Source organism: Taudactylus pleione, unplaced genomic scaffold (genome assembly GCF_031769625.1).
Source record: "Taudactylus pleione unplaced genomic scaffold, aTauple2 ptg002260l, whole genome shotgun sequence".
NCBI classification, from domain to species: Eukaryota; Metazoa; Chordata; class Amphibia; order Anura; family Myobatrachidae; genus Taudactylus; species Taudactylus pleione.
In genome coordinates this window covers 65421-86485 of record NW_028286651.1, presented here as the reverse complement: position 1 = coordinate 86485, position 21065 = coordinate 65421, and positions in this window count along the sequence as shown.

Here is a 21065-nt window from a genome sequence, read left to right as displayed (position 1 = left end):
GTCGTCATGTTCTTGTACATCTCTTCCCCTGAGCCTCCCTCCCCCCAGTGTCAGTGCATGTCCTCATGTCCTTGTACATCTCTTCCTCTGAGCCTCCAGTGTCAGTGCATGTCCTCATGTTCTTGTACATCTCTTCCTCTGAGCCTCCAGTGTCAGTGCATGTCCTCATGTTCTTGTACATCTCTTCCTCTGAGCCTCCCTCCCCCCAGTGTCAGTGCATGTCCTCATGTTCTTGTACATCTCTTCCTCTGAGCCTCCCTCCCCCCAGTGTCAGTGCATGTCCTCGTGTTCTTGTACATCTCTTCCTCTGAGTCTCCCTCCCCCCAGTGTCAGTGCATGTCCTTGTGTTCTTGTACATCTCTTCCTCTGTGCCTCCCTCCCCCAGTGTCAGTGCATGTCCTCGTGTTCTTGTGCTTCTCTTCCTCTGAGCCTCCCTCCCCCAGTGTCAGTGCATGTGCTCATGTTCTTGTACATCTCTTCCTCTGTGCCTCCCTCCCCCAGTGTCAGTGCATGTCCTCCTGTTCTTGTGCTTCTCTTCCTCTGAGCCTCCCTCCCTCCCCCAGAGTCAGTGCATGTGCTCATGTTCTTGTACATCTCTTCCTCTGAGCCTCCAGTGTCAGTGCATGTCCTCATGTTCTTGTACATCTCTTCCTCTGAGCCTCCCTCCCCCCAGTATCAGTGCATGTCCTCGTGTTCTTGTACATCTCTTCCTCTGAGCTTCCCTCCCCCCAGTGTCAGTGCATGTCCTCGTGTTCTGGTACATCTCTTCCCCTGAGCCTCCCTCCCCCCAGTGTCAGTGCATGTCCTCGTGTTCTTGTACATCTCTTCCTCTGAGCCTCCCTCCCCCCAGTGTCAGTGCATGTCCTCGTGTTCTTGTACATCTCTTCCTCTGAGCCTTCCTCCCCCAGTGTCAGTGCATGTGCTCGTGTTCTTGTACATCTCTTCCTCTGAGTCTCCCTCCCAAAGTGTCAGTGCATGTGCTCGTGTTCTTGTATATCTCTTCCTCTGAGCCTCCCTCCCCCAGTGTCAGTGCAAGTCCTCATGTTCTTGTACATCTCTTCCCCTGAGCCTCCCTCCCCCCAGTGTCAGTGCATGTCCTCGTGTTCTTGTACATCTCTTCCTCTGAGCCTCCCTCCCCCCAGTGTCAGTGCATGTCCTCGTGTTCTTGTACATCACTTTCTCTGAGCCTCCCTCCCCCCAGTGTCAGTGCATGTCCTCGTGTTCTTGTACATCTCTTCCTCTGAGCCTCCAGTGTCAGTGCATGTCCTCATGTTCTTGTACATCTCTTCCTCTGAGCCTCCCTCCCCCCAGTGTCAGTGCATGTCCTCGTGTTCTTGTACATCTCTTCCCCTGAGCCTCTCTCCCCCCAGTGTCAGCGCATGTCCTCGTGTTCTTGTAAATCTCTTCCTCTGAGCCTCCCTCCCCCCAGTGTCAGTGCATGTACTCATGTTCTTGAACATCTCTTCCCCTGAACCTCCCTCCCCCAGTGTCAGTGCATGTCCACGTGTTCTTGTACATCTCTTCCTCTGAGCCTCCCTCCCCCCAGTGTCAGTGCATGTCCTCGTGTTCTTGTACATCTCCTCCCCTGAGCCTTCCTCCCCCCAGTGTCAGTGCATGTCGTCATGTTCTTGTACATCTCTTCCCCTGAGCCTCCCTCCCCCCAGTGTCAGTGCATGTCCTCATGTCCTTGTACATCTCTTCCTCTGAGCCTCCAGTGTCAGTGCATGTCCTCATGTTCTTGTACATCTCTTCCTCTGAGCCTCCAGTGTCAGTGCATGTCCTCATGTTCTTGTACATCTCTTCCTCTGAGCCTCCCTCCCCCCAGTGTCAGTGCATGTCCTCATGTTCTTGTACATCTCTTCCTCTGAGCCTCCCTCCCCCCAGTGTCAGTGCATGTCCTCGTGTTCTTGTACATCTCTTCCTCTGAGTCTCCCTCCCCCTAGTGTCAGTGCATGTCCTTGTGTTCTTGTACATCTCTTCCTCTGTGCCTCCCTCCCCCAGTGTCAGTGCATGTCCTCGTGTTCTTGTGCTTCTCTTCCTCTGAGCCTCCCTCCCCCAGTGTCAGTGCATGTGCTCGTGTTCTTGTACATCTCTTCCTCTGTGCCTCCCTCCCCCAGTGTCAGTGCATGTCCTCCTGTTCTTGTGCTTCTCTTCCTCTGAGCCTCCCTCCCCCAGTGTCAGTGCATGTGCTCATGTTCTTGTACATCTCTTCCTCTGAGCCTCCAGTGTCAGTGCATGTCCTCGTGTTCTGGTACATCTCTTCCCCTGAGCCTCCCTCCCCCCAGTGTCAGTGCATGTCCTCGTGTTCTTGTACATCTCTTCCTCTGAGCCTCCCTCCCCCCAGTGTCAGTGCATGTCCTCGTGTTCTTGTACATCTCTTCCTCTGAGCCTTCCTCCCCCAGTGTCAGTGCATGTGCTCGTGTTCTTGTACATCTCTTCCTCTGAGTCTCCCTCCCCAAGTGTCAGTGCATGTGCTCGTGTTCTTGTATATCTCTTCCTCTGAGCCTCCCTCCCCCAGTGTCAGTGCATGTCCTCGTGTTCTTCTACATCTCTTCCTCTGAGCCTCCCTCCCCCCAGTGTCAGTGCATGTCCTCGTGTTCTTGTACATCTCTTCCTCTGAGCCTCCCTCCCCCCAGTGTCAGTGCAAGTCCTTATGTTCTTGTACATCTCTTCCCCTGAGCCTCCCTCCCCCCAGTGTCAGTGCATGTCCTCGTGTTCTTGTACATCTCTTCCTCTGAGCCTCCCTCCCCCCAGTGTCAGTGCATGTCCTCGTGTTCTTGTACATCACTTTCTCTGAGCCTCCCTCCCCCCAGTGTCAGTGCATGTCCTCGTGTTCTTGTACATCTCTTCCTCTGAGCCTCCAGTGTCAGTGCATGTCCTCGTGTTCTTGTACATCTCTTCCTCTGAGCCTCCCTCCCCCCAGTGTCAGTGCATGTCCTCATGTTCTTGTACATCTCTTCCTCTGAGCCTCCCTCCCCCCAGTGTCAGTGCATGTCCTCGTGTTCTTGTACATCTCTTCCTCTGAGTCTCCCTCCCCCCCGTGTCAGTGCATGTCCTCGTGTTCTTGTACATCTCTTACTCTGAGCCTCCCTCCCCCCAGTGTCAGTGCATGTCCTCGTGTTCTTGTACATCTCTTCCTCTGAGCCTTCCTCCCCCAGTGTCAGTGCATGTGCTCGTGTTCTTGTAAATCTCTTCCTCTGAGTCTCCCTCCCCAAGTGTCAGTGCATGTGCTCGTGTTCTTGTATATCTCTTCCTCTGAGCCTCCCTCCCCCAGTGTCAGTGCATGTCCTCGTGTTCTTGTGCATCTCTTCCTCTGAGCCTCCCTCCCCCCAGTGTCAGTGCATGTCCTCGTGTTCTTGTACATCTCTTCCTCTGAGCCTCCCTCCCCCCAGTGTCAGTGCAAGTCCTCATGTTCTTGTACATCTCTTCCCCTGAGCCTCCCTCCCCCCAGTGTCAGTGCATGTCCTCGTGTTCTTGTACATCTCTTCCTCTGAGCCTCCCTCCCCCCAGTGTCAGTGCATGTCCTCGTGTTCTTGTACATCACTTTCTCTGAGCCTCCCTCCCCCCAGTGTCAGTGCATATCCTCGTGTTCTTGTACATCTCTTCCTCTGAGCCTCCAGTGTCAGTGCATGTCCTCGTGTTCTTGTACATCTCTTCCTCTGAGCCTCCCTCCCCCCAGTGTCAGTGCATGTCCTCGTGTTCTTGTACATCTCTTCCCCTGAGCCTCTCTCCCCCCAGTGTCAGCGCATGTCCTCGTGTTCTTGTACATCTCTTCCACTGAGCCTCCCTCCCCCCAGTGTCAGTGCATGTACTCATGTTCTTGAACATCTCTTCCCCTGAACCTCCCTCCCCCCAGTGTCAGTGCATGTCCACGTGTTCTTGTACATCTCTTCCTCTGAGCCTCCCTCCCCCCAGTGTCAGTGCATGTCCTCGTGTTCTTGTACATCTCCTCCCCTGAGCCTCCCTCCCCCCAGTGTCAGTGCATGTCCTCGTGTTCTTGCACATCTCTTCCTCTGAGCCTTCCTCCCCCAGTGTCAGTGCATGTGCTCGTGTTCTTGTACATCTCTTCCTCTGAGTCTCCCTCCCCAAGTGTCAGTGCATGTGCTCGTGTTCTTGTATATCTCTTCCTCTGAGCCTCCCTCCCCCAGTGTCAGTGCATGTCCTCGTGTTCTTGTACATCTCTTCCTCTGAGCCTCCCTCCCCCCAGTGTCAGTGCATGTCCTCGTGTTCTTGTACATCTCTTCCTCTGAGCCTCCCTCCCCCCAGTGTCACTGCAAGTCCTCATGTTCTTGTACATCTCTTCCCCTGAGCCTCCCTCCCCCCAGTGTCAGTGCATGTCCTCGTGTTCTTGTACATCTCTTCCTCTGAGCCTCCCTCCCCCCAGTGTCAGTGCATGTCCTCGTGTTCTTGTACATCACTTTCTCTGAGCCTCCCTCCCCCCAGTGTCAGTGCATGTCCTCGTGTTCTTGTACATCTCTTCCTCTGAGCCTCCAGTGTCAGTGCATGTCCTCGTGTTCTTGTACATCTCTTCCTCTGAGCCTCCCTCCCCCCAGTGTCAGTGCATGTCCTCGTGTTCTTGTACATCTCTTCCCCTGAGCCTCTCTCCCCCCAGTCTCAGCGCATGTCCTCGTGTTCTTGTACATCTCTTCCTCTGAGCCTCCCTCCCCCCAGTGTCAGTGCATGTACTCATGTTCTTGAACATCTCTTCCCCTGAACCTCCCTCTCCCCAGTGTCAGTGCATGTCCACGTGTTCTTGTACATCTCTTCCTCTGAGCCTCCCTCCCCCCAGTGTCAGTGCATGTCCTCGTGTTCTTGTACATCTCCTCCCCTGAGCCTTCCTCCCCCCAGTGTCAGTGCATGTCGTCATGTTCTTGTACATCTCTTCCCCTGAGCCTCCCTCCCCCCAGTGTCAGTGCATGTCCTCATGTCCTTGTACATCTCTTTCTCTGAGCCTCCAGTGTCAGTGCATGTCCTCATGTTCTTGTACATCTCTTCCTCTGAGCCTCCAGTGTCAGTGCATGTCCTCATGTTCTTGTACATCTCTTCCTCTGAGCCTCCCTCCCCCCAGTGTCAGTGCATGTCCTCATGTTCTTGTACATCTCTTCCTCTGAGCCTCCCTCCCCCCAGTGTCAGTGCATGTCCTCGTGTTCTTGTACATCTCTTCCTCTGAGTCTCCCTCCCACCATGGTCAGTGCATGTCCTTGTGTTCTTGTACATCTCTTCCTCTGTGCCTCCCTCCCCCAGTGTCAGTGCATGTCCTCGTGTTCTTGTGCTTCTCTTCCTCTGAGCCTCCCTCCCCCAGTGTCAGTGCATGTGCTCATGTTCTTGTACATCTCTTCCTCTGTGCCTCCCTCCCCCAGTGTCAGTGCATGTCCTCCTGTTCTTGTGCTTCTCTTCCTCTGAGCCTCCCTCCCCCAGTGTCAGTGCATGTGCTCATGTTCTTGTACATCTCTTCCTCTGAGCCTCCAGTGTCAGTGCATGTCCTCATGTTCTTGTACATCTCTTCCTCTGAGCCTCCCTCCCCCCAGTATCAGTGCATGTCCTCGTGTTCTTGTACATCTCTTCCTCTGAGCTTCCCTCCCCCCAGTGTCAGTGCATGTCCTCGTGTTCTGGTACATCTCTTCCCCTGAGCCTCCCTCCCCCCAGTGTCAGTGCATGTCCTCGTGTTCTTGTACATCTCTTCCCCTGAGCCTCTCTCCCCCCAGTGTCAGCGCATGTCCTCGTGTTCTTGTAAATCTCTTCCTCTGAGCCTCCCTCCCCCCAGTGTCAGTGCATGTACTCATGTTCTTGAACATCTCTTCCCCTGACCCTCCCTCCCCCAGTGTCAGTGCATGTCCACGTGTTCTTGTACATCTCTTCCTCTGAGCCTCCCTCCCCCCAGTGTCAGTGCATGTCCTCGTGTTCTTGTACATCTCCTCCCCTGAGCCTTCCTCCCCCCAGTGTCAGTGCATGTCGTCATGTTCTTGTACATCTCTTCCCCTGAGCCTCCCTCCCCCCAGTGTCAGTGCATGTCCTCATGTCCTTGTACATCTCTTCCTCTGAGCCTCCAGTGTCAGTGCATGTCCTCATGTTCTTGTACATCTCTTCCTCTGAGCCTCCAGTGTCAGTGCATGTCCTCATGTTCTTGTACATCTCTTCCTCTGAGCCTCCCTCCCCCCAGTGTCAGTGCATGTCCTCATGTTCTTGTACATCTCTTCCTCTGAGCCTCCCTCCCCCCAGTGTCAGTGCATGTCCTCGTGTTCTTGTACATCTCTTCCTCTGAGTCTCCCTCCCCCCAGTGTCAGTGCATGTCCTTGTGTTCTTGTACATCTCTTCCTCTGTGCCTCCCTCCCCCAGTGTCAGTGCATGTCCTCGTGTTCTTGTGCTTCTCTTCCTCTGAGCCTCCCTCCCCCAGTGTCAGTGCATGTGCTCGTGTTCTTGTACATCTCTTCCTCTGTGCCTCCCTCCCCCAGTGTCAGTGCATGTCCTCCTGTTCTTGTGCTTCTCTTCCTCTGAGCCTCCCTCCCCCAGTGTCAGTGCATGTGCTCATGTTCTTGTACATCTCTTCCTCTGAGCCTCCAGTGTCAGTGCATGTCCTCATGTTCTTGTACATCTCTTCCTCTGAGCCTCCCTCCCCCCAGTATCAGTGCATGTCCTCGTGTTCTTGTACATCTCTTCCTCTGAGCTTCCCTCCCCCCAGTGTCAGTGCATGTCCTCGTGTTCTGGTACATCTCTTCCCCTGAGCCTCCCTCCCCCCAGTGTCAGTGCATGTCCTCGTGTTCTTGTACATCTCTTCCTCTGAGCCTCCCTCCCCCCAGTGTCAGTGCATGTCCTCGTGTTCTTGTACATCTCTTCCTCTGAGCCTCCCTCCCCCCAGTGTCAGTGCAAGTCCTTATGTTCTTGTACATCTCTTCCCCTGAGCCTCCCTCCCCCCAGTGTCAGTGCATGTCCTCGTGTTCTTGTACATCTCTTCCTCTGAGCCTCCCTCCCCCCAGTGTCAGTGCATGTCCTCGTGTTCTTGTACATCACTTTCTCTGAGCCTCCCTCCCCCCAGTGTCAGTGCATGTCCTCGTGTTCTTGTACATCTCTTCCTCTGAGCCTCCAGTGTCAGTGCATGTCCTCATGTTCTTGTACATCTCTTCCTCTGAGCCTCCCTCCCCCCAGTGTCAGTGCATGTCCTCGTGTTCTTGTACATCTCTTCCCCTGAGACTCTCTCCCCCCAGTGTCAGCGCATGTCCTCGTGTTCTTGTACATCTCTTCCTCTGAGCCTCCCTCCCCCCAGTGTCAGTGCATGTACTCATGTTCTTGAACATCTCTTCCCCTGAACCTCCCTCCCCCCAGTGTCAGTGCATGTCCACATGTTCTTGTACATCTCTTCCTCTGAGCCTCACTCCCCCCAGTGTCAGTGCATGTCCTCGTGTTCTTGTACATCTCCTCCCCTGAGCCTTCCTCCCCCCAGTGTCAGTGCATGTCATCATGTTCTTGTACATCTCTTCCCCTGAGCCTCCCTCCCCCCAGTGTCAGTGCATGTCCTCATGTCCTTGTACATCTCTTCCTCTGAGCCTCCAGTGTCAGTGCATGTCCTCATGTTCTTGTACATCTCTTCCTCTGAGCCTCCCTCCCCCCAGTGTCAGTGCATGTCCTCATGATCTTGTACATCTCTTCCTCTGAGCCTCCCTCCCCCCAGTGTCAGTGCATGTCCTCGTGTTCTTGTACATCTCTTCCTCTGAGTCTCCCTCCCCCCAGTGTCAGTGCATGTCCTTGTGTTCTTGTACATCTCTTCCTCTGTGCCTCCCTCCCCCAGTGTCAGTGCATGTCCTCGTGTTCTTGTGCTTCTCTTCCTCTGAGCCTCCCTCCCCCAGTGTCAGTGCATGTGCTCGTGTTCTTGTACATCTCTTCCTCTGTGCCTCCCTCCCCAAGTGTCAGTGCATGTCCTCCTGTTCTTGTGCTTCTCTTCCTCTGAGCCTCCCTCCCCCAGGGTCAGTGCATGTTCTTGTGTTCTTGTACATCTCTTCCCCTGAGCCTCCCTCCCCCCAGTGTCAGTACATGTCCTCGTGTTCTTGTACATCTCTTCCTCTGAGCCTCCAGTGTCAGTGCATGTCCTCATGTTCTTGTACATCTCTTCCTCTGAGCCTCCCTCCCCCCAGTATCAGTGCATGTCCTCGTGTTCTTGTACATCTCTTCCTCTGAGCTTCCCTCCCCCCAGTGTCAGTGCATGTTCTTGTGTTCTTGTACATCTCTTCCCCTGAGCCTCCCTCCCCCCAGTGTCAGTACATGTCCTCGTGTTCTTGTACATCTCTTCCCCTGAGCCTCCCTCCCCCCAGTGTCAGTACATGTCCTCGTGTTCTTGTACATCTCTTCCTCTGAGCCTCCCTCCCCCCAGTGTTAGTGCATGTCCTCCTGTTCTTGTACATCTCTTCCTCTGAGCCTCCCTCCCCACAGTGTCAGTAGATGTCCTCGTGTTCTTGTACATCTCTTCCTCTGAGCCTCCCTCCCCCCAGTGTCAGTGTATGTCCTCGTGTTCTTGTACATCTCTTCCTCTGAACCTCCAGTGTCAGTGCATGTCCTCATGTTCTTGTACATCTCTTCCTCTGAGCCTCCCACCCCCCAGTATCAGTGCATGTCCTCGTGTTCTTGTACATCTCTTCCCCTGAGCCTCCCTCCCCCCAGTGTCAGTGCATGTCCTCATGTCCTTGTACATCTCTTCCTCTGAGCCTCCAGTGTCAGTGCATGTCCTCATGTTCTTGTACATCTCTTCCTCTGAGCCTCCAGTGTCAGTGCATGTCCTCGTGTTCTTGTACATCTCTTCCCCTGAGCCTCCCTCCCCCAGTGTCAGTGAATGTCCTCGTGTTCTTGTACTTCTCTTCCTCTGAGCCTCCCTCCCCCCAGTGTCAGTGCATGTCCACGTGTTCTTGTACATCTCTTCCTCTGAGCCTCCCTCCCCCCAGTGTCAGTGCATGTCCTCGTGTTCTTGTACATCTTTTCCTCTGAGCCTCCCGCCCCCAGTGTCAGTGCATGTCCTTGTGTTCTTGTACATCTCTTCCTCTGAGCCTTCCTCCCCCCAGTGTCAGTGCATGTCCACGTATTCTTGTACATCTCTTACTTTGAGCCTCCCTCCCCCCAGTGTCAGTGCATGTCCTCGTGTTCTTGTACATCTCTTCCTCTGAGCCTCCCTCCCCCCAGTGTCAGTGCATGTCCTCGTGTTCTTGTACATCTCTTTCTCTGAGCCTCCCCCCCCCCAGTGTCAGTGCATGTCCTCGTGTTCTTGTACATCTCTTCCTCTGAGCCTCCAGTGTCAGTGCATGTCCTCATGTTCTTGTACATCTCTTCCTCTGAGCCTCCCTCCCCCCAGTGTCAGTGCATGTCCTCATGTTCTTGTACATCTCTTCCTCTGAGTCTCCCTCCCCCCCGTGTCAGTGCATGTCCTCGTGTTCTTGTACATCTCTTACTCTGAGCCTCCCTCCCCCCAGTGTCAGTGCATGTCCTCGTGTTCTTGTACATCTCTTCCTCTGAGCCTTCCTCCCCCAGTGTCAGTGCATGTGCTCGTGTTCTTGTAAATCTCTTCCTCTGAGTCTCCCTCCCCAAGTGTCAGTGCATGTGCTCGTGTTCTTGTATATCTCTTCCTCTGAGCCTCCCTCCCCCAGTGTCAGTGCATGTCCTCGTGTTCTTGTACATCTCTTCCTCTGAGCCTCCCTCCCCCCAGTGTCAGTGCATGTCCTCGTGTTCTTGTACATCTCTTCCCCTGAGCCTCTCTCCCCCCAGTGTCAGCGCATGTCCTCGTGTTCTTGTACATCTCTTCCTCTGAGCCTCCCTCCCCCCAGTGTCAGTGCATGTACTCATGTTCTTGAACATCTCTTCCCCTGAACCTCCCTCCCCCCAGTGTCAGTGCATGTCCACGTGTTCTTGTACATCTCTTCCTCTGAGCCTCCCTCCCCCCAGTGTCAGTGCATGTCCTCGTGTTCTTGTACATCTCCTCCCCTGAGCCTCCCTCCCCCCAGTGTCAGTGCATGTCCTCGTGTTCTTGTACATCTCTTCCTCTGAGCCTTCCTCCCCCAGTGTCAGTGCATGTGCTCGTGTTCTTGTACATCTCTTCCTCTGAGTCTCCCTCCCCAAGTGTCAGTGCATGTGCTCGTGTTCTTGTATATCTCTTCCTCTGAGCCTCCCTCCCCCAGTGTCAGTGCATGTCCTCGTGTTCTTGTACATCTCTTCCTCTGAGCCTCCCTCCCCCCAGTGTCAGTGCATGTCCTCGTGTTCTTGTACATCTCTTCCTCTGAGCCTCCCTCCCCCCAGTGTCACTGCAAGTCCTCATGTTCTTGTACATCTCTTCCCCTGAGCCTCCCTCCCCCCAGTGTCAGTGCATGTCCTCGTGTTCTTGTACATCTCTTCCTCTGAGCCTCCCTCCCCCCAGTGTCAGTGCATGTCCTCGTGTTCTTGTACATCACTTTCTCTGAGCCTCCCTCCCCCCAGTGTCAGTGCATGTCCTCGTGTTCTTGTACATCTCTTCCTCTGAGCCTCCAGTGTCAGTGCATGTCCTCGTGTTCTTGTACATCTCTTCCACTGAGCCTCCCTCCCCCCAGTGTCAGTGCATGTCCTCGTGTTCTTGTACATCTCTTCCCCTGAGCCTCTCTCCCCCCAGTGTCAGCGCATGTCCTCGTGTTCTTGTACATCTCTTCCTCTGAGCCTCCCTCCCCCCAGTGTCAGTGCATGTACTCATGTTCTTGAACATCTCTTCCCCTGAACCTCCCTCTCCCCAGTGTCAGTGCATGTCCACGTGTTCTTGTACATCTCTTCCTCTGAGCCTCCCTCCCCCCAGTGTCAGTGCATGTCCTCGTGTTCTTGTACATCTCCTCCCCTGAGCCTTCCTCCCCCCAGTGTCAGTGCATGTCGTCATGTTCTGGTACATCTCTTCCCCTGAGCCTCCCTCCCCCCAGTGTCAGTGCATGTCCTGATGTCCTTGTACATCTCTTTCTCTGAGCCTCCAGTGTCAGTGCATGTCCTCATGTTCTTGTACATCTCTTCCTCTGAGCCTCCAGTGTCAGTGCATGTCCTCATGTTCTTGTACATCTCTTCCTCTGAGCCTCCCTCCCCCCAGTGTCAGTGCATGTCCTCGTGTTCTTGTACATCTCTTCCTCTGAGTCTCCCTCCCCCCAGTGTCAGTGCATGTCCTTGTGTTCTTGTACATCTCTTCCTCTGTGCCTCCCTCCCCCAGTGTCAGTGCATGTCCTCGTGTTCTTGTGCTTCTCTTCCTCTGAGCCTCCCTCCCCCAGTGTCAGTGCATGTGCTCATGTTCTTGTACATCTCTTCCTCTGTGCCTCCCTCCCCCAGTGTCAGTGCATGTCCTCCTGTTCTTGTGCTTCTCTTCCTCTGAGCCTCCCTCCCCCAGTGTCAGTGCATGTGCTCATGTTCTTGTACATCTCTTCCTCTGAGCCTCCAGTGTCAGTGCATGTCCTCATGTTCTTGTACATCTCTTCCTCTGAGCCTCCCTCCCCCCAGTATCAGTGCATGTCCTCGTGTTCTTGTACATCTCTTCCTCTGAGCTTCCCTCCCCCCAGTGTCAGTGCATGTCCTCGTGTTCTGGTACATCTCTTCCCCTGAGCCTCCCTCCCCCCAGTGTCAGTGCATGTCCTCGTGTTCTTGTACATCTCTTCCTCTGAGCCTCCCTCCCCCCAGTGTCAGTGCATGTGCTCGTGTTCTTGTACATCTCTTCCTCTGAGTCTCCCTCCCAAAGTGTCAGTGCATGTGCTCGTGTTCTTGTATATCTCTTCCTCTGAGCCTCCCTCCCCCAGTGTCAGTGCATGTCCTCGTGTTCTTGTACATCTCTTCCTCTGAGCCTCCCTCCCCCCAGTGTCAGTGCATGTCCTCGTGTTCTTGTACATCTCTTCCTCTGAGCCTCCCTCCCCCCAGTGTCAGTGCAAGTCCTCATGTTCTTGTACATCTCTTCCCCTGAGCCTCCCTCCCCCCAGTGTCAGTGCATGTCCTCGTGTTCTTGTACATCTCTTCCTCTGAGCCTCCCTCCCCCCAGTGTCAGTGCATGTCCTCGTGTTCTTGTACATCACTTTCTCTGAGCCTCCCTCCCCCCAGTGTCAGTGCATGTCCTCGTGTTCTTGTACATCTCTTCCTCTGAGCCTCCAGTGTCAGTGCATGTCCTCATGTTCTTGTACATCTCTTCCTCTGAGCCTCCCTCCCCCCAGTGTCAGTGCATGTCCTCGTGTTCTTGTACATCTCTTCCCCTGAGCCTCTCTCCCCCCAGTGTCAGCGCATGTCCTCGTGTTCTTGTAAATCTCTTCCTCTGAGCCTCCCTCCCCCCAGTGTCAGTGCATGTACTCATGTTCTTGAACATCTCTTCCCCTGAACCTCCCTCCCCCAGTGTCAGTGCATGTCCACGTGTTCTTGTACATCTCTTCCTCTGAGCCTCCCTCCCCCCAGTGTCAGTGCATGTCCTCGTGTTCTTGTACGTCTCCTCCCCTGAGCCTTCCTCCCCCCAGTGTCAGTGCATGTCGTCATGTTCTTGTACATCTCTTCCCCTGAGCCTCCCTCCCCCCAGTGTCAGTGCATGTCCTCATGTCCTTGTACATCTCTTCCTCTGAGCCTCCAGTGTCAGTGCATGTCCTCATGTTCTTGTACATCTCTTCCTCTGAGCCTCCAGTGTCAGTGCATGTCCTCATGTTCTTGTACATCTCTTCCTCTGAGCCTCCCTCCCCCCAGTGTCAGTGCATGTCCTCATGTTCTTGTACATCTCTTCCTCTGAGCCTCCCTCCCCCCAGTGTCATTGCATGTCCTCGTGTTCTTGTACATCTCTTCCTCTGAGTCTCCCTCCCCCCAGTGTCAGTGCATGTCCTTGTGTTCTTGTACATCTCTTCCTCTGTGCCTCCCTCCCCCAGTGTCAGTGCATGTCCTCGTGTTCTTGTGCTTCTCTTCCTCTGAGCCTCCCTCCCCCAGTGTCAGTGCATGTGCTCGTGTTCTTGTACATCTCTTCCTCTGTGCCTCCCTCCCCCAGTGTCAGTGCATGTCCTCCTGTTCTTGTGCTTCTCTTCCTCTGAGCCTCCCTCCCCCAGTGTCAGTGCATGTGCTCATGTTCTTGTACATCTCTTCCTCTGAGCCTCCAGTGTCAGTGCATGTCCTCATGTTCTTGTACATCTCTTCCTCTGAGCCTCCCTCCCCCCAGTATCAGTGCATGTCCTCGTGTTCTTGTACATCTCTTCCTCTGAGCTTCCCTCCCCCCAGTGTCAGTGCATGTCCTCGTGTTCTGGTACATCTCTTCCCCTGAGCCTCCCTCCCCCCAGTGTCAGTGCATGTCCTCGTGTTCTTGTACATCTCTTCCTCTGAGCCTCCCTCCCCCCAGTGTCAGTGCATGTCCTCGTGTTCTTGTACATCTCTTCCTCTGAGCCTTCCTCCCCCAGTGTCAGTGCATGTGCTCGTGTTCTTGTACATCTCTTCCTCTGAGTCTCCCTCCCCAAGTGTCAGTGCATGTGCTCGTGTTCTTGTATATCTCTTCCTCTGAGCCTCCCTCCCCCAGTGTCAGTGCATGTCCTCGTGTTCTTGTACATCTCTTCCTCTGAGCCTCCCTCCCCCCAGTGTCAGTGCATGTCCTCATGTTCTTGTACATCTCTTCCTCTGAGCCTCCCTCCCCCCAGTGTCAGTGCAAGTAGTTATGTTCTTGTACATCTCTTCCCCTGAGCCTCCCTCCCCCCAGTGTCAGTGCATGTCCTCGTGTTCTTGTACATCTCTTCCTCTGAGCCTCCCTCCCCCCAGTGTCAGTGCATGTCCTCGTGTTCTTGTACATCACTTTCTCTGAGCCTCCCTCCCCCCAGTGTCAGTGCATGTCCTCGTGTTCTTGTACATCTCTTCCTCTGAGCCTCCAGTGTCAGTGCATGTCCTCATGTTCTTGTACATCTCTTCCTCTGAGCCTCCCTCCCCCCAGTGTCAGTGCATGTCCTCGTGTTCTTGTACATCTCTTCCCCTGAGCCTCTCTCCCCCCAGTGTCAGCGCATGTCCTCGTGTTCTTGTACATCTCTTCCTCTGAGCCTCCCTCCCCCCAGTGTCAGTGCATGTACTCATGTTCTTGAACATCTCTTCCCCTGAACCTCCCTCCCCCCAGTGTCAGTGCATGTCCACGTGTTCTTGTACATCTCTTCCTCTGAGCCTCACTCCCCCCAGTGTCAGTGCATGTCCTCATGTTCTTGTACATCTCCTCCCCTGAGCCTTCCTCCCCCCAGTGTCAGTGCATGTCGTCATGTTCTTGTACATCTCTTCCCCTGAGCCTCCCTCCCCCCAGTGTCAGTGCATGTCCTCATGTTCTTGTACATCTCTTCCTCTGAGCCTCCAGTGTCAGTGCATGTCCTCATGTTCTTGTACATCTCTTCCTCTGAGCCTCCCTCCCCCCAGTGTCACTGCATGTCCTCATGTTCTTGTACATCTCTTCCTCTGAGCCTCCCTCCCCCCAGTGTCAGTGCATGTCCTCGTGTTCTTGTACATCTCTTCCTCTGAGTCTCCCTCCCCCCAGTGTCAGTGCATGTCCTTGTGTTCTTGTACATCTCTTCCTCTGTGCCTCCCTCCCCCAGTGTCAGTGCATGTCCTCGTGTTCTTGTGCTTCTCTTCCTCTGAGCCTCCCTCCCCCAGTGTCAGTGCATGTGCTCGTGTTCTTGTACATCTCTTCCTCTGTGCCTCCCTCCCCAAGTGTCAGTGCATGTCCTCCTGTTCTTGTGCTTCTCTTCCTCTGAGCCTCCCTCCCCCAGGGTCAGTGCATGTTCTTGTGTTCTTGTACATCTCTTCCCCTGAGCCTCCCTCCCCCCAGTGTCAGTACATGTCCTCGTGTTCTTGTACATCTCTTCCTCTGAGCCTCCAGTGTCAGTGCATGTCCTCATGTTCTTGTACATCTCTTCCTCTGAGCCTCCCTCCCCCCAGTATCAGTGCATGTCCTCGTGTTCTTGTACATCTCTTCCTCTGAGCTTCCCTCCCCCCAGTGTCAGTGCATGTTCTTGTGTTCTTGTACATCTCTTCCCCTGAGCCTCCCTCCCCCCAGTGTCAGTACATGTCCTCGTGTTCTTGTACATCTCTTCCCCTGAGCCTCCCTCCCCCCAGTGTCAGTACATGTCCTCGTGTTCTTGTACATCTCTTCCTCTGAGCCTCCCTCACCCCAGTGTTAGTGCATGTCCTCCTGTTCTTGTACATCTCTTCCTCTGAGCCTCCCTCCCCACAGTGTCAGTAGATGTCCTCGTGTTCTTGTACATCTCTTCCTCTGAGCCTCCCTCCCCCCAGTGTCAGTGTATGTCCTCGTGTTCTTGTACATCTCTTCCTCTGAACCTCCAGTGTCAGTGCATGTCCTCATGTTCTTGTACATCTCTTCCTCTGAGCCTCCCACCCCCCAGTATCAGTGCATGTCCTCGTGTTCTTGTACATCTCTTCCCCTGAGCCTCCCTCCCCCCAGTGTCAGTGCATGTCCTCATGTCCTTGTACATCTCTTCCTCTGAGCCTCCAGTGTCAGTGCATGTCCTCATGTTCTTGTACATCTCTTCCTCTGAGCCTCCAGTGTCAGTGCATGTCCTCGTGTTCTTGTACATCTCTTCCCCTGAGCCTCCCTCCCCCAGTGTCAGTGCATGTCCTCGTGTTCTTGTACTTCTCTTCCTCTGAGCCTCCCTCCCCCCAGTGTCAGTGCATGTCCACGTGTTCTTGTACATCTCTTCCTCTGAGCCTCCCTCCCCCCAGTGTCAGTGCATGTCCTCGTGTTCTTGTACATCTTTTCCTCTGAGCCTCCCGCCCCCAGTGTCAGTGCATGTCCTCGTGTTCTTGTACATCTCTTCCTCTGAGCCTTCCTCCCCCCAGTGTCAGTGCATGTCCACGTATTCTTGTACATCTCTTACTTTGAGCCTCCCTCCCCCCAGTGTCAGTGCATGTCCTCGTGTTCTTGTACATCTCTTACTCTGAGCCTCCCTCCCCCCAGTGTCAGTGCATGTCCTCGTGTTCTTGTACATCTCTTTCTCTGAGCCTCCCCCCCCCAGTGTCAGTGCATGTCCTCGTGTTCTTGTACATCTCTTCCTCTGAGCCTCCAGTGTCAGTGCATGTCCTCATGTTCTTGTACATCTCTTCCTCTGAGCCTCCCTCCCCCCAGTGTCAGTGCATGTCCTCGTGTTCTTGTACATCTCTTCCTCTGAGTCTCCCTCCCCCCCGTGTCAGTGCATGTCCTCGTGTTCTTGTACATCTCTTACTCTGAGCCTCCCTCCCCCCAGTGTCAGTGCATGTCCTCGTGTTCTTGTACATCTCTTCCTCTGAGCCTTCCTCCCCCAGTGTCAGTGCATGTGCTCGTGTTCTTGTAAATCTCTTCCTCTGAGTCTCCCTCCCCAAGTGTCAGTGCATGTGCTCGTGTTCTTGTATATCTCTTCCTCTGAGCCTCCCTCCCCCAGTGTCAGTGCATGTCCTCGTGTTCTTGTGCATCTCTTCCTCTGAGCCTCCCTCCCCCCAGTGTCAGTGCATGTCCTCGTGTTCTTGTACATCTCTTCCTCTGAGCCTCCCTCCCCCCAGTGTCAGTGCAAGTCCTCATGTTCTTGTACATCTCTTCCCCTGAGCCTCCCTCCCCCCAGTGTCAGTGCATGTCCTCATGTTCTTGTACATCTCTTCCTCTGAGCCTCCCTCCCCCCAGTGTCAGTGCATGTCCTCGTGTTCTTGTACATCACTTTCTCTGAGCCTCCCTCCCCCCAGTGTCAGTGCATATCCTCGTGTTCTTGTACATCTCTTCCTCTGAGCCTCCAGTGTCAGTGCATGTCCTCGTGTTCTTGTACATCTCTTCCTCTGAGCCTCCCTCCCCCCAGTGTCAGTGCATGTCCTCGTGTTCTTGTACATCTCTTCCCCTGAGCCTCTCTCCCCCCAGTGTCAGCGCATGTCCTCGTGTTCTTGTACATCTCTTCCCCTGAGCCTCCCTCCCCCCAGTGTCAGTGCATGTACTCATGTTCTTGAACATCTCTTCCCCTGAACCTCCCTCCCCCCAGTGTCAGTGCATGTCCACGTGTTCTTGTACATCTCTTCCTCTGAGCCTCCCTCCCCCCAGTGTCAGTGCATGTCCTCGTGTTCTTGTACATCTCCTCCCCTGAGCCTCCCTCCCCCCAGTGTCAGTGCATGTCCTCGTGTTCTTGTACATCTCTTCCTCTGAGCCTTCCTCCCCCAGTGTCAGTGCATGTGCTCGTGTTCTTGTACATCTCTTCCTCTGAGTCTCCCTCCCCAAGTGTCAGTGCATGTGCTCGTGTTCTTGTATATCTCTTCCTCTGAGCCTCCCTCCCCCAGTGTCAGTGCATGTCCTCGTGTTCTTGTACATCTCTTCCTCTGAGCCTCCCTCCCCCCAGTGTCAGTGCATGTCCTCGTGTTCTTGTACATCTCTTCCTCTGAGCCTCCCTCCCCCCAGTGTCACTGCAAGTCCTCATGTTCTTGTACATCTCTTCCCCTGAGCCTCCCTCCCCCCAGTGTCAGTGCATGTCCTCGTGTTCTTGTACATCTCTTCCTCTGAGCCTCCCTCCCCCCAGTGTCAGTGCATGTCCTCGTGTTCTTGTACATCACTTTCTCTGAGCCTCCCTCCCCCCAGTGTCAGTGCATGTCCTCGTGTTCTTGTACATCTCTTCCTCTGAGCCTCCAGTGTCAGTGCATGTCCTCGTGTTCTTGTACATCTCTTCCTCTGAGCCTCCCTCCCCCCAGTGTCAGTGCATGTCCTCGTGTTCTTGTACATCTCTTCCCCTGAGCCTCTCTCCCCCCAGTGTCAGCGCATGTCCTCGTGTTCTTGTACATCTCTTCCTCTGAGCCTCCCTCCCCCCAGTTTCAGTGCATGTACTCATGTTCTTGAACATCTCTTCCCCTGAACCTCCCTCTCCCCAGTGTCAGTGCATGTCCACGTGTTCTTGTACATCTCTTCCTCTGAGCCTCCCTCCCCCCAGTGTCAGTGCATGTCCTCGTGTTCTTGTACATCTCCTCCCCTGAGCCTTCCTCCCCCCAGTGTCAGTGCATGTCGTCATGTTCTTGTACATCTCTTCCCCTGAGCCTCCCTCCCCCCAGTGTCAGTGCATGTCCTCATGTCCTTGTACATCTCTTCCTCTGAGCCTCCAGTGTCAGTGCATGTCCTCATGTTCTTGTACATCTCTTCCTCTGAGCCTCCAGTGTCAGTGAATGTCCTCATGTTCTTGTACATCTCTTCCTCTGAGCCTCCCTCCCCCCAGTGTCAGTGCATGTCCTCATGTTCTTGTACATCTCTTCCTCTGAGCCTCCCTCCCCCCAGTGTCAGTGCATGTCCTCGTGTTCTTGTACATCTCTTCCTCTGAGTCTCCCTCCCCCCAGTGTCAGTGCATGTCCTTGTGTTCTTGTACATCTCTTCCTCTGTGCCTCCCTCCCCCAGTGTCAGTGCATGTCCTCGTGTTCTTGTGCTTCTCTTCCTCTGAGCCTCCCTCCCCCAGTGTCAGTGCATGTGCTCATGTTCTTGTACATCTCTTCCTCTGTGCCTCCCTCCCCCAGTGTCAGTGCATGTCCTCCTGTTCTTGTGCTTCTCTTCCTCTGAGCCTCCCTCCCCCAGTGTCAGTGCATGTGCTCATGTTCTTGTACATCTCTTCCTCTGAGCCTCCAGTGTCAGTGCATGTCCTCATGTTCTTGTACATCTCTTCCTCTGAGCCTCCCTCCCCCCAGTATCAGTGCATGTCCTCGTGTTCTTGTACATCTCTTCCTCTGAGCTTCCCTCCCCCCAGTGTCAGTGCATGTCCTCGTGTTCTGGTACATCTCTTCCCCTGAGCCTCCCTCCCCCCAGTGTCAGTGCATGTCCTCGTGTTCTTGTACATCTCTTCCTCTGAGCCTCCCTCCCCCCAGTGTCAGTGCATGTCCTCGTGTTCTTGTACATCTCTTCCTCTGAGCCTTCCTCCCCCAGTGTCAGTGCATGTGCTCGTGTTCTTGTACATCTCTTCCTCTGAGTCTCCCTCCCAAAGTGTCAGTGCATGTGCTCGTGTTCTTGTATATCTCTTCCTCTGAGCCTCCCTCCCCCAGTGTCAGTGCATGTCCTCGTGTTCTTGTACATCTCTTCCTCTGAGCCTCCCTCCCCCCAGTGTCAGTGCATGTCCTCGTGTTCTTGTACATCTCTTCCTCTGAGCCTCCCTCCCCCCAGTGTCAGTGCAAGTCCTCATGTTCTTGTACATCTCTTCCCCTGAGCCTCCCTCCCCCCAGTGTCAGTGCATGTCCTCGTGTTCTTGTACATCTCTTCCTCTGAGCCTCCCTCCCCCCAGTGTCAGTGCATGTCCTCGTGTTCTTGTACATTACTTTCTCTGAGCCTCCCTCCCCCCAGTGTCAGTGCATGTCCTCGTGTTCTTGTACATCTCTTCCTCTGAGCCTCCAGTGTCAGTGCATGTCCTCATGTTCTTGTACATCTCTTCCTCTGAGCCTCCCTCCCCCCAGTGTCAGTGCATGTCCTCGTGTTCTTGTACATCTTTTCCCTGAGCCTCTCTCCCCCCAGTGTCAGCGCATGTCCTCGTGTTCTTGTAAATCTCTTCCTCTGAGCCTCCCTCCCCCCAGTGTCAGTGCATGTACTCATGTTCTTGAACATCTCTTCCCCTGAACCTCCCTCCCCCAGTGTCAGTGCATGTCCACGTGTTCTTGTACATCTCTTCCTCTGAGCCTCCCTCCCCCCAGTGTCAGTGCATGTCCTCGTGTTCTTGTACATCTCCTCCCCTGAGCCTTCCTCCCCCCAGTGTCAGTGCATGTCGTCATGTTCTTGTACATCTCTTCCCCTGAGCCTCCCTCCCCCCAGTGTCAGTGCATGTCCTCATGTCCTTGTACATCTCTTCCTCTGAGCCTCCAGTGTCAGTGCATGTCCTCATGTTCTTGTACATCTCTTCCTCTGAGCCTCCAGTGTCAGTGCATGTCCTCATGTTCTTGTACATCTCTTCCTCTGAGCGTCCCTCCCCCCAGTGTCAGTGCATGTCCTCATGTTCTTGTACATCTCTTCCTCTGAGCCTCCCTCCCCCCAGTGTCAGTGCATGTCCTCGTGTTCTTGTACATCTCTTCCTCTGAGTCTCCCTCCCCCCAGTGTCAGTGCATGTCCTTGTGTTCTTGAACATCTCTTCCTCTGTGCCTCCCTCCCCCAGTGTCAGTGCATGTCCTCGTGTTCTTGTGCTTCTCTTCCTCTGAGCCTCCCTCCCCCAGTGTCAGTGCATGTGCTCGTGTTCTTGTACATCTCTTCCTCTGTGCCTCCCTCCCCCAGTGTCAGTGCATGTCCTCCTGTTCTTGTGCTTCTCTTCCTCTGAGCCTCCCTCCCCCAGTGTCAGTGCATGTGCTCATGTTCTTGTACATCTCTTCCTCTGAGCCTCCAGTGTCAGTGCATGTCCTCATGTTCTTGTACATCTCTTCCTCTGAGCCTCCCTCCCCCCAGTATCAGTGCATGTCCTCGTGTTCTTGTACATCTCTTCCTCTGAGCTTCCCTCCCCCCAGTGTCAGTGCATGTCCTCGTGTTCTGGTACATCTCTTCCCCTGAGCCTCCCTCCCCCCAGTGTCAGTGCATGTCCTCGTGTTCTTGTACATCTCTTCCTCTGAGCCTCCCTCCCCCCAGTGTCAGTGCATGTCCTCGTGTTCTTGTACATCTCTTCCTCTGAGCCTTCCTCCCCCAGTGTCAGTGCATGTGCTCGTGTTCTTGTACATCTCTTCCTCTGAGTCTCCCTCCCCAAGTGTCAGTGCATGTGCTCGTGTTCTTGTATATCTCTTCCTCTGAGCCTCCCTCCCCCAGTGTCAGTGCATGTCCTCGTGTTCTTGTACATCTCTTCCTCTGAGCCTCCCTCCCCCCAGTGTCAGTGCATGTCCTCGTGTTCTTGTACATCTCTTCCTCTGAGCCTCCCTCCCCCCAGTGTCAGTGCAAGTCCTTATGTTCTTGTACATCTCTTCCCCTGAGCCTCCCTCCCCCCAGTGTCAGTGCATGTCCTCATGTTCTTGTACATCTCTTCCTCTGAGCCTCCCTCCCCCCAGTGTCAGTGCATGTCCTCGTGTTCTTGTACATCACTTTCTCTGAGCCTCCCTCCCCCCAGTGTCAGTGCATGTCCTCGTGTTCTTGTACATCTCTTCCTCTGAGCCTCCAGTGTCAG